Raw genomic sequence first — 13,982 nt, forward strand, 5'->3', positions numbered from 1 at the left:
CGCCCCAACACCCCCAGGGCCGCCCCAACACCCCCAGGGCCGCCCCAACACCCCCAGGGTCGCCCCAACACCCCCAGGGCCGCCCCAACACCCCCAGGGCCGCCCCCAACACCCCCAGGGCCGCCCCAACACCCCCAGGGCCGCCCCAACACCCCCAGGGCCGCCTCGCTGGCTGGCGGCCCAGTCAATTAAAATTCCTGAATTCCATCTAATTATGAATATGCAGCTTAAGAATAGTTTCTTAACAAACTCTTGAGCCAATGGCCTAATAAGAGTCCTCAGAGACTTCACCACATATATTGATGGTAATATACCCGGCTGGCTCTTGGCTCTCTCAAGCCTAGGACCAGGTGTGGGACGTTGCTGGAGCAGGAGTGGGACGTTGCTGGAGCAGGTGTGGGACGTTGCTGGAGCAGGTGTGGGAAGTTAACAACGACACAAAGGTCAGGTGTGGCCATGAACATATCAGTTGGTGGCTGATGTATTGTGCTGAGCCGGATGGTTCAGACTGGCCCATCCGGCACCCGAATGATGGAGAGTTCTGCATAGAATGACAACGTCTAGGTTTAATTATAACTTATGTTACGTATGGTAAAGTTTCTGTATAGACTGATCTTGGTGAGGGTTAGGCAGGAAAAGTCAAGTGTTTTGGGCATGTTGGTCTAGGAAGTGTGTATAGTAGAGCTGATAGGGAACGGCACACATCTGTAATCACACCTGCCTACTCTCAGGTGTGTACAGGTTTACAATTCAAATACATAGTTGACTGGGGGGAACCTACATGTGTCTCACACATCTGACTGGGGGAACCTACAGGTGTCTCACACATCTGACTGGGGGAACCAACATGTGTCTCACACATCTGACTGGGCGAACCAACATGTGTCTCACACATCTGACTGGGGGAACCTACAGGTGTCTCACACATCTGACTGGGGGAACCTACAGGTGTGTCACACATCTGACTGGGGGAACCAACATGTGTCTCACACATCTGACTGGGGGAACCTACAGGTGTCTCACACATCTGACTGGGGGAACCTACAGGTGTCTCACACATCTGACTGGGGGAACCTACATGTGTCTCACACATCTGACTGGGGGAACCAACATGTGTCTCACACATCTGACTGGGCGAACCAACATGTGTCTCACACATCTGACTGGGCGAACCAACATGTGTCTCACACATCTGACTGGGCGAACCAACATGTGTCTCACACATCTGACTGGGGGAACCAACATGTGTCTCACACATCTGACTGGGGGAACCAACATGTGTCTCACACATCTGACTGGGGGAACCAACATGTGTCTCACACATCTGACTGGGCGAACCAACATGTGTCTCACACATCTGACTGGGGGAACCAACATGTGTCTCACACATCTGACTGGGGGAACCAACATGTGTCTCACACATCTGACTGGGGGAACCAACATGTGTCTCACACATCTGACTGGGGGAACCAACATGTGTCTCACACATCTGACTGGGGGAACCAACATGTGTCTCACACATCTGACTGGGGGAACCAACATGTGTCTCACACATCTGACTGGGGGAACCAACATGTGTCTCACACATCTGACTTGGCGAACCAACATGTGTCTCACACATCTGACTGGGGGAACCTACATGTGTCTCACACATCTGACTGGGGGAACCAACATGTGTCTCACACATCTGACTGGGGGAACCTACAGGTGTCTCACACATCTGACTGGGGGAACCAACATGTGTCTCACACATCTGACTGGGGGAACCAACATGTGTCTCACACATCTGACTGAGCGAACCTACATGTTTAAGACACACAAGAAGTGAACGTGTTAGAGGCCTCACGAGGTGAACGGCTGAACATTCACCGCGGAACGTGCGTCCAACGATGGGTGTAAGGAATGAATATTGTGGATATGGAAGCGATTGGGGTCTGGCCACGCAGTAAACACCAGAATTTATACTTTGTCGTTAATTGATGGGAAAGATTACGAGGTATTTGTGGACATAATTCTCTCCCACACAGTGTGTAGTCTCTCACACAGTGTGTAGTCTCCCACACACTGTGTGTAGTCTCCCACACACTGTGTGTAGTCTCCCACACACAGTGTGTAGTCTCCCACACACAGTGTGTAGTCCCCCACACACTCTGAGAGGTCTGGGAGCGGCGAGGCGTCACCAGTGGAGTCCCACAGGTGACGAGTCTATTCCCTAGACTCGTTCCTCTCATTGTTTGCTGATGATGCCAAAATTATGAGGAGGATTAAGACGGAGGAAGATAGTATGAGGTTACAAGATGACCTAGACAGACTGAAGGAATGGTCCAACACATGGCTCCTAAAGTTCAACCCAAGTAAATGTAAGGTATTGAAACTAGGCGGAGGAAATAGGCCAGATACTGGATACTGAATGGGAGATGAAGTCTTTCACGAAATTTCTCTCTCTCTGATGGACAGAGAAAGATCTAGGAGTTGATATCACACCAAACCTGTCTCCTGAAGGCCACATCAACAGAATATCATCGGCTTCGTAAGCGAGGCTGGCTAACATCAGAACTGCCTTCAGAAATCTGTGAGGAATTTTTCAGAACTCTGTATATCACATATGTAAGACCAATCCTGGAGTATGCAGCCCCAGCATACCGGCCTGCCCCTGGAGGTATGCCACTAGGCTAGTCCCAGAACTAAGAGGCATGAGTTACGAGGAAAGACTGAGTGAACTGCACCTTAAGTCGCTGGAAGACAGAAGAGCTCGGGGAGACATGATCACCACATACAAAACTCTCAGGGGAATTGACAGGTAGATAAGGATGGATAATTTAACACGGGTTGTACGCGAACAAGGGGACACAGATGGAAGCTGACTACCCAAATGAGCCACAGTGACATTAGAAAGAACTTTTTCAGTGTCAGAGTAGTTAACAAGTGGAATGCATTAGGCAGTGATGATCCCTAATGTTCAATGACGTCATCCTTCACCTTCTCACAATAAGTACGTTTTCTATGACAGCGTATTTAAACCCATTTTCAAATTTGTTTCCCATTTTCAAAGATTATTTCCAGCTAAGATCGCATAACGAACATAAGAAAATAAAATTTCAGAAGGCCTTTGTAGAGGGAACCATGCAGGATCTCCTATTTACTTCCAGCCCACGTTAAACCTAACACCAACTGGCACTATTACATAAACTACATATGGGACTATATATGAGAAGCAAGTGAGGAACCAGCACAATGTTCACACTGGTATTTACACGTGTCTCACCTAATGTCTATTATATACCCTATTTAATACCCCCTATGATCCTCCTTTACCCACTTGCAGCCTTCAATCATCTCACCTATGTAAACCGTAGAAGACCCTATTAATATCCAGTCTATACCCACTGTGTCCACTAATATCCTTCAATCATATCACTCCAGTATGCAGAAGGGCCCTATAAATACACTCCCTTATCAAGCCCATTTATCTGCTGTTCACCATACTCTTCACCTATTTGCTCACCTTACTCACCTACACCCGATATGTATAGTGACCAGTCAAAGATCATTTATTGATCATAGGAATGACTGAAACAGTCTACCCCCCATTCATGTGAAACAAAGGAGACAATACAGTGAGCGGTCATCTCACTCGCGTCAGCATTAAATATGCTGGATCTCCGAGCACAGGATCATTACTCCACATCCTGTTGAAGTCTCCAACCAAAACCTACAACGTACATATATATATATATATATATATATATATATATATATATATATATATATATATATATATATATATATATAATATATATATATATATATATATATATATATATATATATATATATATTTATTTTATGTTGTTGAATATGACCGAAAGGGTAAGATTAATCATTTTAACACGAATCTTCTCATTATTTCTTACATTTTTCTTCACTGTCGAGGGTAATTGAAAAATTAACTCTCCAAAATTCATTGTTTACATTTTTATTTTTTGTCTGACGCCTAAAAACGTTTCGTAAGGGCTTCTTACATTCTCAAAGACTGGTTTATACATGACAAATATCATGCCCATATGCGTTTTGAGTGAGGTGATATGACACAAATGTTTTTGGTGAGGTGGGTATAAATTGGGTATGAAAACTTAAGAATGAAAGTAACTACACAAGGCCTTTTGACCCATATTTTCTCTTGCTGCTTCTATGTTGGTTCGGGGTCTTGAAGTGGGTAAAATATAGTTATGCATTAATTGGCTGTTGATTGCTGGTGTTGACCTTTTGATGTGTAGTGCCTCGCTGATGTCAAGTCGCCTGCTATCCTTGTATCTATCGATGATTTCTGTGTTGTTTGTTAAGACTTCTCTGGTGATGGTCTGGTTGTGGGAAGAGATTATATGTTCCTTGATGGAGCCCTGTTGTTTGTGCACAAACATTTGCAGGGAGGACAGTGCCAGGCAACAGTGTCAGAGCAACAGTGCCAGAGCAACAGCGCCAAGCAACAGTGCCAGGCAGCAGGGCCAGACAACAGCACCAGACAACAGTGCCAATTGTCTGGCACTGGTATGTGCCAGACAAGAGCACCAGGCAACAGGGCCAGACAAGAGCACCAGGCAACAGGACCAGACAAGAGTACCAGGCAACAGGACAGGACCAGACAAGAGCACCAGGCAACAGGGCCAGACAAGAGCACCAGGCAACAGGGCCAGACAAGAGCACCAGGCAACAGGACCAGACAAGAGCACCAGGCAACAGGGCCAGACAAGAGCACCAGGCAACAGGGCCAGACAAGAGCACCAGGCAACAGGGCCAGACAAGAGCACCAGGCAACAGGGCCAGACAAGAGCACCAGGCAACAGGACCAGACAAGAGCAACAGGGCCAGACAAGAGCACCAGGCAACAGGGCCAGACAAGAGCACCAGGCAACAGGGCCAGACAAGAGCACCAGGCAACAGGGCCAGACAAGAGCACCAGGCAATAGGGCCAGACAAGAGCACCAGGCAACAGGGCCAGACAAGAGCACCAGGCAACAGGACCAGACAAGAGCACCAGGCAACAGGGCCAGACAAGAGCACCAGGCAACAGGACCAGACAAGAGCACCAGGCAACAGGGCCAGACAAGAGCACCAGGCAACAGGACCAGACAAGAGCACCAGGCAACAGGGCCAGACAAGAGCACCAGGCAACAGGGCCAGACAAGAGCACCAGGCAACAGGGCCAGACAAGTGCACCAGGCAACAGGGCCAGACAAGAGCACCAGGCAACAGGACCAGACAAGAGCAACAGGGCCAGACAAGAGCACCAGGCAACAGGGCCAGACAAGAGCACCAGGCAACAGGGCCAGACAAGAGCACCAGGCAACAGGGCCAGACAAGAGCACCAGGCAACAGGGCCAGACAAGAGCAACAGGGCCAGACAAGAGCACCAGGCAACAGGGCCAGACAAGAGCACCAGGCAACAGGGCCAGACAAGAGCACCAGGCAACAGGGCCATACAAGAGCACCAGGCAACAGGGCCATACAAGAGCACCAGGCAACAGGACCAGACAAGAGCACCAGGCAACAGGACCAGACAAGAGCACCAGGCAACAGGGCCAGACAAGAGCACCAGGCAACAGGACCAGACAAGAGCACCAGGCAACAGGGCCAGACAAGAGCACCAGGCAACAGGGCCAGACAAGAGCACCAGGCAACAGGGCCAGACAAGAGCACCAGGCAACAGGGCCAGACAAGAGCACCAGGCAACAGGGCCAGACAAGAGCACCAGGCAACAGGGCCAGACAAGAGCACCAGGCAACAGGACCAGACAAGAGCACCAGGCAACAGGGCCAGACAAGAGCACCAGGCAACAGGGCCAGACAAGAGCACCAGGCAACAGGGCCAGACAAGAGCACCAGGCAACAGGACCAGACAACAGGACCAGACAAGAGCACCAGGCAACAGGACCAGACAAGAGCACCAGGCAACAGGACCAGACAAGAGCACCAGGCAACAGGACCAGACAAGAGCACCAGGCAACAGGGTCAGACAAGAGCACCAGGCAACAGGGTCAGACAAGAGCACCAGGCAACAGGGCCAGACAAGAGCACCAGGCAACAGGGCCAGACAAGAGCACCAGGCAACAGGGCCAGACAAGAGCACCAGGCAACAGGGCCAGACAAGAGCACCAGGCAACAGGACCAGACAAGAGCACCAGGCAACAGGGCCAGACAAGAGCACCAGGCAACAGGGCCAGACAAGAGCACCAGGCAACAGGGCCAGACAAGAGCACCAGGCAACAGGGTCAGACAAGAGCACCAGGCAACAGGGCCAGACAAGAGCACCAGGCAACAGGGCCAGACAAGAGCACCAGGTAACAGGACCAGACAAGAGCACCAGGCAACAGGGCCAGACAAGAGCACCAGGCAACAGGGCCAGACAAGAGCACCAGGCAACAGGGCCAGACAAGAGCACCAGGCAACAGGGCCAGACAAGAGCACCAGGCAACAGGGCCAGACAAGAGCACCAGGCAACAGGGCCAGACAAGAGCACCAGGCAACAGGACCAGACAAGAGCACCAGACAAGAGCACCAGGCAACAGGACCAGACAAGAGCACCAGGCAACAGGACCAGACAAGAGCACCAGGCAACAGGACCAGACAAGAGCACCAGACAAGAGCACCAGGCAACAGGACCAGACAAGAGCACCAGGCAACAGGACCAGACAAGAGCACCAGGCAACAGGACCAGACAAGAGCACCAGGCAACAGGGCCAGACAAGAGCACCAGACAAGAGCACCAGGCAACAGGACCAGACAAGAGCACCAGGCAACAGGGCCAGACAAGAGCACCAGGCAACAGGGCCAGACAAGAGCACCAGGCAACAGGGCCAGACAAGAGCACCAGGCAACAGGGCCAGACAAGAGCACCAGGCAACAGGGCCAGACAAGAGCACCAGGCAACAGGGCCAGACAAGAGCACCAGGCAACAGGGCCAGACAAGAGCACCAGACAAGAGCACCAGGCAACAGGACCAGACAAGAGCACCAGGCAACAGGACCAGACAAGAGCACCAGGCAACAGGACCAGACAAGAGCACCAGGCAACAGGGTCAGACAAGAGCACCAGGCAACAGGGTCAGACAAGAGCACCAGGCAACAGGGTCAGACAAGAGCACCAGGCAACAGGGCCAGACAAGAGCACCAGGCAACAGGGCCAGACAAGAGCACCAGGCAACAGGGCCAGACAAGAGCACCAGGCAACAGGGCCAGACAAGAGCACCAGGCAACAGGACCAGACAAGAGCACCAGGCAACAGGGCCAGACAAGAGCACCAGGCAACAGGACCAGACAAGAGCACCAGGCAACAGGACCAGACAAGAGCACCAGGCAACAGGACCAGACAAGAGCACCAGGCAACAGGACCAGACAAGAGCACCAGGCAACAGGACCAGACAAGAGCACCAGGCAACAGGGCCAGACAAGAGCACCAGGCAACAGGACCAGACAAGAGCACCAGGCAACAGGGCCAGACAAGAGCACCAGGCAACAGGGCCAGACAAGAGCACCAGGCAACAGGGCCAGACAACAGGCCACACTGTAATACTGGAGGCGGTGGTGCGAGTGATGGAGCGGAGTAATGATGAAGGGGAAGGGCGAGAATGTGATGATGATGAGAACAACGTAAGATAATGATGAGAGAGAGAGAGGGAAGACAAGGAGCTCAGATGGTACACTGCTGGCAGCCATTCTCCCCAACCTCAGTTTATGGTGAGTTAGGGATGAGGGGAGTAAAGGGTGTCCCACGCCCCCACCCCTGGACCCCGCCCACACCCCAGGACCACGCCCCCACCCCCCTGGACCCCGCCCACACGCCCCAGGACCCCGCCCACACGCCCCAGGACCCCGCCCACACACCCCAGGACCACGCCCACACACCCCAGGACCCCGCCCACACCCCAGGACCCCGCCCACATCTCAGGACCCCGCCCACACACCCCAGGACCCCGCCCACACCCCAGGACCCCGCCCACACGCCCCCATGCATAACATTGTCGCTGCGCGTCCTTGTATTTCCACCATTCAGATGGTGAGTCCCACTCCAGAGTCGGCAGCTGCGGCCGTGTTAAGGGCGCTCTCTCATGCTGGTAAATTGCTTCTTTTCTTGTCTGGCGAGGCATGGGTGGCTGTGGGGGCAGTGTGGGGGAGGACAGTGTGTGTGGGAGGACAGTGTGTGTGGGGGAGGACAGTGTGTGTGTGGGGGAGGACAGTGTGTGGGGAGGACAGTGTGTGTGTGGGGGAGGACAGTGTGTGTGGGGGAGGACAGTGTGTGGGGAGGACAGTGTGTGTGTGGGGAGGACAGTGTGTGTGTGGGAGGACAGTGTGTGTGGGGGAGGACAGTGTGTGTGGGGGAGGACAGTGTGTGTGGGGGAGGACAGTGTGTGTGTGGGGGAGGACAGTGTGTGTGGGGGAGGACAGTGTGTGTGTGGGGAGGACAGTGTGTGTGGGGGAGGACAGTGTGTGGGGAGGACAGTGTGTGTGGGGGAGGACAGTGTGTGTGGGGGAGGACAGTGTGTGTGGGGGAGGACAGTGTGTGTGGGGGAGGACAGTGTGTGGGGAGGACAGTGTGTGGGGAGGACAGTGTGTGTGGGGGAGGACAGTGTGTGTGGGGGAGGACAGTGTGTGTGGGGGAGGACAGTGTGTGTGTGGGGAGGACAGTGTGTGTGGGGGAGGACAGTGTGTGTGTGGGGAGGACAGTGTGTGTGGGGGAGGACAGTGTGTGTGTGGGGGAGGACAGTGTGTGTGTGGGGGAGGACAGTGTGTGTGTGGGGGAGGACAGTGTGTGTGTGGGAGGACAGTGTGTGTGGGGGAGGACAGTGTGTGTGGGGGAGGACAGTGTGTGTGGGGGAGGACAGTGTGTGTGGGGGAGGACAGTGTGTGTGTGGGGGAGGACAGTGTGTGTGTGGGGAGGACAGTGTGTGTGGGGGAGGACAGTGTGTGGGGAGGACAGTGTGTGTGGGGGAGGACAGTGTGTGTGGGGGAGGACAGTGTGTGTGGGGGAGGACAGTGTGTGTGGGGGAGGACAGTGTGTGGGGAGGACAGTGTGTGGGGAGGACAGTGTGTGTGGGGGAGGACAGTGTGTGTGGGGGAGGACAGTGTGTGTGGGGGAGGACAGTGTGTGTGTGGGGAGGACAGTGTGTGTGGGGGAGGACAGTGTGTGTGGGGGAGGACAGTGTGTGTGTGGGGGAGGACAGTGTGTGTGTGGGGGAGGACAGTGTGTGTGTGGGGGAGGACAGTGTGTGTGTGGGGGAGGACAGTGTGTGTGTGGGGGAGGACAGTGTGTGTGTGGGGGAGGACAGTGTGTGTGTGGGGGAGGACAGTGTGTGTGTGGGGGAGGACAGTGTGTGTGTGGGGGAGGACAGTGTGTGTGTGGGGGAGGACAGTGTGTGTGTGGGGGAGGACAGTGTGTGTGTGGGGGAGGACAGTGTGTGTGTGGGGGAGGACAGTGTGTGTGTGGGGGAGGACAGTGTGTGTGGGGGAGGACAGTGTGTGTGGGGGAGGACAGTGTGTGTGTGGGGGAGGACAGTGTGTGTGTGGGGGAGGACAGTGTGTGTGTGGGGAAGGACAGTGTGTGTGTGGGGGAGGACAGTGTGTGTGGGGGGGAGGACAGTGTGTGTGTGGGGGAGGACAGTGTGTGTGGGGGAGGACAGTGTGTGTGTGGGGGAGGACAGTGTGTGTGGGGGAGGACAGTGTGTGTGTGGGGGAGGACAATGTGTGGGAAGATAAAAGCTGACACCCCACAACTCTCCTAATCTCTATATTTAACAAATAACCTCTCCTACATTCCTGTCATCATCATCAATATTTAATGGAAGATATTTTCCAGATTGTTATTACATCAATCACAGTTTGTTGTGTATAGGTTGATGCTGTTACAGTGGGCGGGAGGCTCGTCGGTCTGTATCGGACCCCGACCTGTGTAGTGGCCAGTCGACACCGCTTCATTTCCATTTGGCCGATGATGGGGTGTAGAGGTGAGCTGACCTCTTTGTCTCACGCACAATGCTCACAATATCACGTTACTGGCGATATTACAACTTTGTACCAAACACATCCCACCATCATGTCATTCTATATGAGTGTGTGTGAATGTGTTTGATTTGTTGGTGGTGGTGTGTGTGACCCTGTGTGTGTGTGTGGATATATGCGTGTATGCCTATCTTTATCACGGTCTCTCTCTCTCTGTCTCTGTGTGTGTGTGTGTGTGTCTTTCTCTCTCTGTCTCTGTCTGTGTGTGTGTGTGTCTTTCTCTCTCTGTCTGTGTGTGTGTGTGTGTGTCTTTCTCTCTCTGTCTCTGTCTGTGTGTGTGTGTGTGTCTCTCTCTCTATGTCTCTCTGTGTCTCTCTCTTTTTTTCTCTCTCTCTCTCTCTGTGTCTCTCTCTTTATGTCTCTCTCTATGTCTCTCTCTCTCTCTCTCTCTCTCTCTCTCTCTCTCTCTCTCTCTCTCTCTCATGGAGGGTTAAAATACTGCTTTTGGAACAATTCTTCTATTTTTTATGCTTTTCCTTACTTGTGAAGAATGTTGACAAATTTACTTTCCAAAAGTCCATTTTTACATTTGTTGTGAGGGAGAAATGCAAACAAGTTAGCTTGAAAATCATAATATATCACCAGACAGGGAGAGATGATGTAAGTAACACCCAGTTGACTATGGGTGTACCCAAGAGTGAGTTGGGTGTTGATAGTTCAAGGTGTGTGATGTGTAGTACTTCGTCGATGTTTAATCTCCTGTGTCACTGTACTTGTCGACGATCATTCACACCATCACCATTTGAGGTGATGGTCTGATTGTGTATAGAAACGGCGTTCTTGGACGGAGCTTTGTTTGTGTTGACCAGACCACACACTAGAAATTGAAGGGACGACGACGTTTCGGTCCGTCCTGGACCATTCTCAAGTCGATTGTGATGAGGAGGTAGGGACAGGCAATTAATAGGCAAGAGAGAGCTGAGGAGGAAAGTCAGGTGTAGGGGATAGTAGTAATGAGAACTGCAGCAGGCCTATTGGCCCATACGAGGCAGCTCCTATTATAACCACCGAAGGAGATAGAAATAGGAAAAAGAAGAGGATAGCAAGGGAGCGTAGGAGAAGACAATAAACAGAAAAAGGGAGAAGAAAAGGAAAGAGAAAGAAAGAAATGGAAGGGGGAAAGCTTATGTTAAGTCACGTTTGTTAGAAAGATTAGAGCATTTGAGTATATACTGTGAAAGGGAAGAGTCCACAGCAACAAAGCCAGGACTCAAGTTCATGTTGGGTACATTGTTTATAAGAGCCGATTCTACAAGACGGCGTCTGTGTAGAGTAGAGGCAGGAAAGATTATTTTGGAGGAAGACCAATCAATGGGATGATTGATTGGTCTAAGTATACATGTGAAGACACAGTTGACACTCGTCTCTTTAAAGGTGTTTCACTTGGTGTCGGGAGAGTTCATCGTGAGGACGGTGGCAGTCCTCTGGCTCTTGAAGTTCATTGTCAACTCTCTATATGCCGGTACGGGTTACACATATATGATAACGATATCAACTAGGACTCTACCAAGATATCATTACCATAAATGTGGTACAAACCAGTAAAGAAACGACACAAAACCAGATAACAGTATTAACAATTGACTATCATTAAGACCAAGACCATCAACTTGCTCATGAACTCTCCCGAGAAGTAATAATAATAATGTTCCCAACACTTTTGGTTTATAATAATAAAAGTTTACACTGTTGTCAGAAGTATAAAAGCTGAGAATATACACAAAGACCTGAGAGGTAAATCATCATAATCTTAACTGTAAGAGATTACGGTGCTGGGATTACGGTGCTGGGATTACGGTGCTGGGATTACGGTGCTGGGATTACGGTGCTGGGATTACGGTGCTGGGATTACGGTGCTGGGATTACGGTGCTGGGATTACATTACATTGTTCATTATACAACAATATTCACTTACACTTAATTAAATCATTTATTTATATATTCCTGAATATTCTGAAAATGACTCCAGTCAGCTTGACGTGTTGCAGTGTAATACTCAGTGTAATGAAACCTTGCTAGTTCTTGTGTTATATTTATGGTGTCTTGTTCACGGGTCGACGGTTTTACCAGTGTGTTCTACATATATTACAGGTGTTACATAGGACCGTGTACATGCCCCCAGTGTGGTCACGTTGTACATGTACCAGTTACAGCCACATTACACTCACAACCATTACAGAACCACTGTAAACCGTCATTAAAGTTTGCCTGAAGTGGTAAAACTACTGTATTCTTGACTGTCTTGTGCCTTAGTTTACAAAGTGTATACAGCATTTCTTGCAGTCGGAGTTATATAATTATCTTGAGAGATCTTACAGAGAGGATAAAACAGTGTTACACTAGCGCGACGGTCTCGCTTCATGCAGGTCGGCGTTCAATCCCCGACTTTTTAAGTGGGTGGGTACCATTCCTTCCCTCCCACCGTCCCATCCCACATCCTTATCCTGACCCCTTCCAAGTGCTATATTATCGTAATGGCTTGGCGCTTTCTTATAGTTCCTCTTCCAGCCACGAGAAGGTGAAACCCCTTCCCACCATCTGAGAGACTTGTGAACATGTGCGTCTCTACATGCGCAGCAATGCAAAACAAAGGAGTCATGCCAATATTTTAGGTTTCTTCCTCTTTCATGTGACGAGAGCGTGTCAAGGCTGTCAAGAGGTGTCAAGACTGGTGGACACGTGCTTTTCGATGGGTATTTCCTGTCAAAGGTTTGGTTCAAGTTTAGGTGCTAATTCCTGCAGCGTCTTGACAGTAATCCCAGCCAGGTGTTGCATGACCAGTGTGTCCTGGACCACGGCCACCTTCACACGCCACTCACAACACAACCAAACAATAAACTAAAGAGCGGAATATTCATGTCCTGGAGAGCAATGAGGAGGTGCTTGCTGGCGCCCTCCTCTGCATGGCGGGCAGGTACATGCTGCCCTCTCACCCCCATTACTGCCCTCTCACCCCCATTACTGCCCTCTCCTCAGTGAGAGGTGTGCTGCCTCTCCTGCTGAGGCTCTACACTCCACGCTCAGCGTCGCAACACAACCGTCACCGGTGACTTCAACAGGTATGCCTGTGGCTCGCGGCTCCTACAAGGTGGCGACCCATCTACATATGCAAGGTTGCCTACCTCAATGTTATCTTATATGCAGTATTTTCCTAAATATTTCTTTCCGTAGTGACTCCTCTACGTCGTGGCCCCAAGGCTGCGCCGCTTCTGCGTCTGAAGATAACGGAAAGATAGTGAGGGAGCGCACGAAACGGAGCTCTTCAGAGGCCGGGGCTCCCTCCTTCTTCTTGGTTGTTGAAATTGAAATTGAAATAAGTTTATTGAGGTAAGATATACACAAAGGGATGAGGTAGCTCAAGCTATTCTCACCCCAGTCAGTACAACGTGTTAATACATACATAGACACACATCACAAACAATAAACATATTACCGAACATTCTGAGAGGTAAACATATACATTTCCTCCTTCACAAGTAGTATGGTATCAGACGTACACACAAATACTTTTATGTCTTCTTGGTTGTTGGTGCACTGAGCACGATGGGATTATCCTCCCGATGACTGCACCGGTACACATACTGGGAGGCGCCTCAGTGTTGACAAGAACCAGGTTTCTAAAGTGTTTGTTGTGGTGTAGATAGAGGCGCGGCGACTACACTGAGGCGTGTGTTGGAGGGAGACTTGCCACACTGTAGGGCGGGAGGTGTGTTGATGGCGTCAGCTGATCCTTGGTGTTGCGACGAGGTAGTTGTTGTCTGTGTTTGGCTGCTGGTGGCGCCAGGTATATATGTGGCGCCGGTCACATGTGACACACTTTGTTGGTCGACTGCAGATGTTTAGCCAGTGCTTTGATTATTTGGTATTTTTCATGTAACGAGAAGTCACCTCCTAATGCAGAACAAAGGAGTGCAGCCCCAAACCACACTGCC

This window comes from Procambarus clarkii, chromosome 86 (assembly GCF_040958095.1).
Source record: "Procambarus clarkii isolate CNS0578487 chromosome 86, FALCON_Pclarkii_2.0, whole genome shotgun sequence".
In the NCBI taxonomy this organism is placed as follows: domain Eukaryota; kingdom Metazoa; phylum Arthropoda; class Malacostraca; order Decapoda; family Cambaridae; genus Procambarus; species Procambarus clarkii.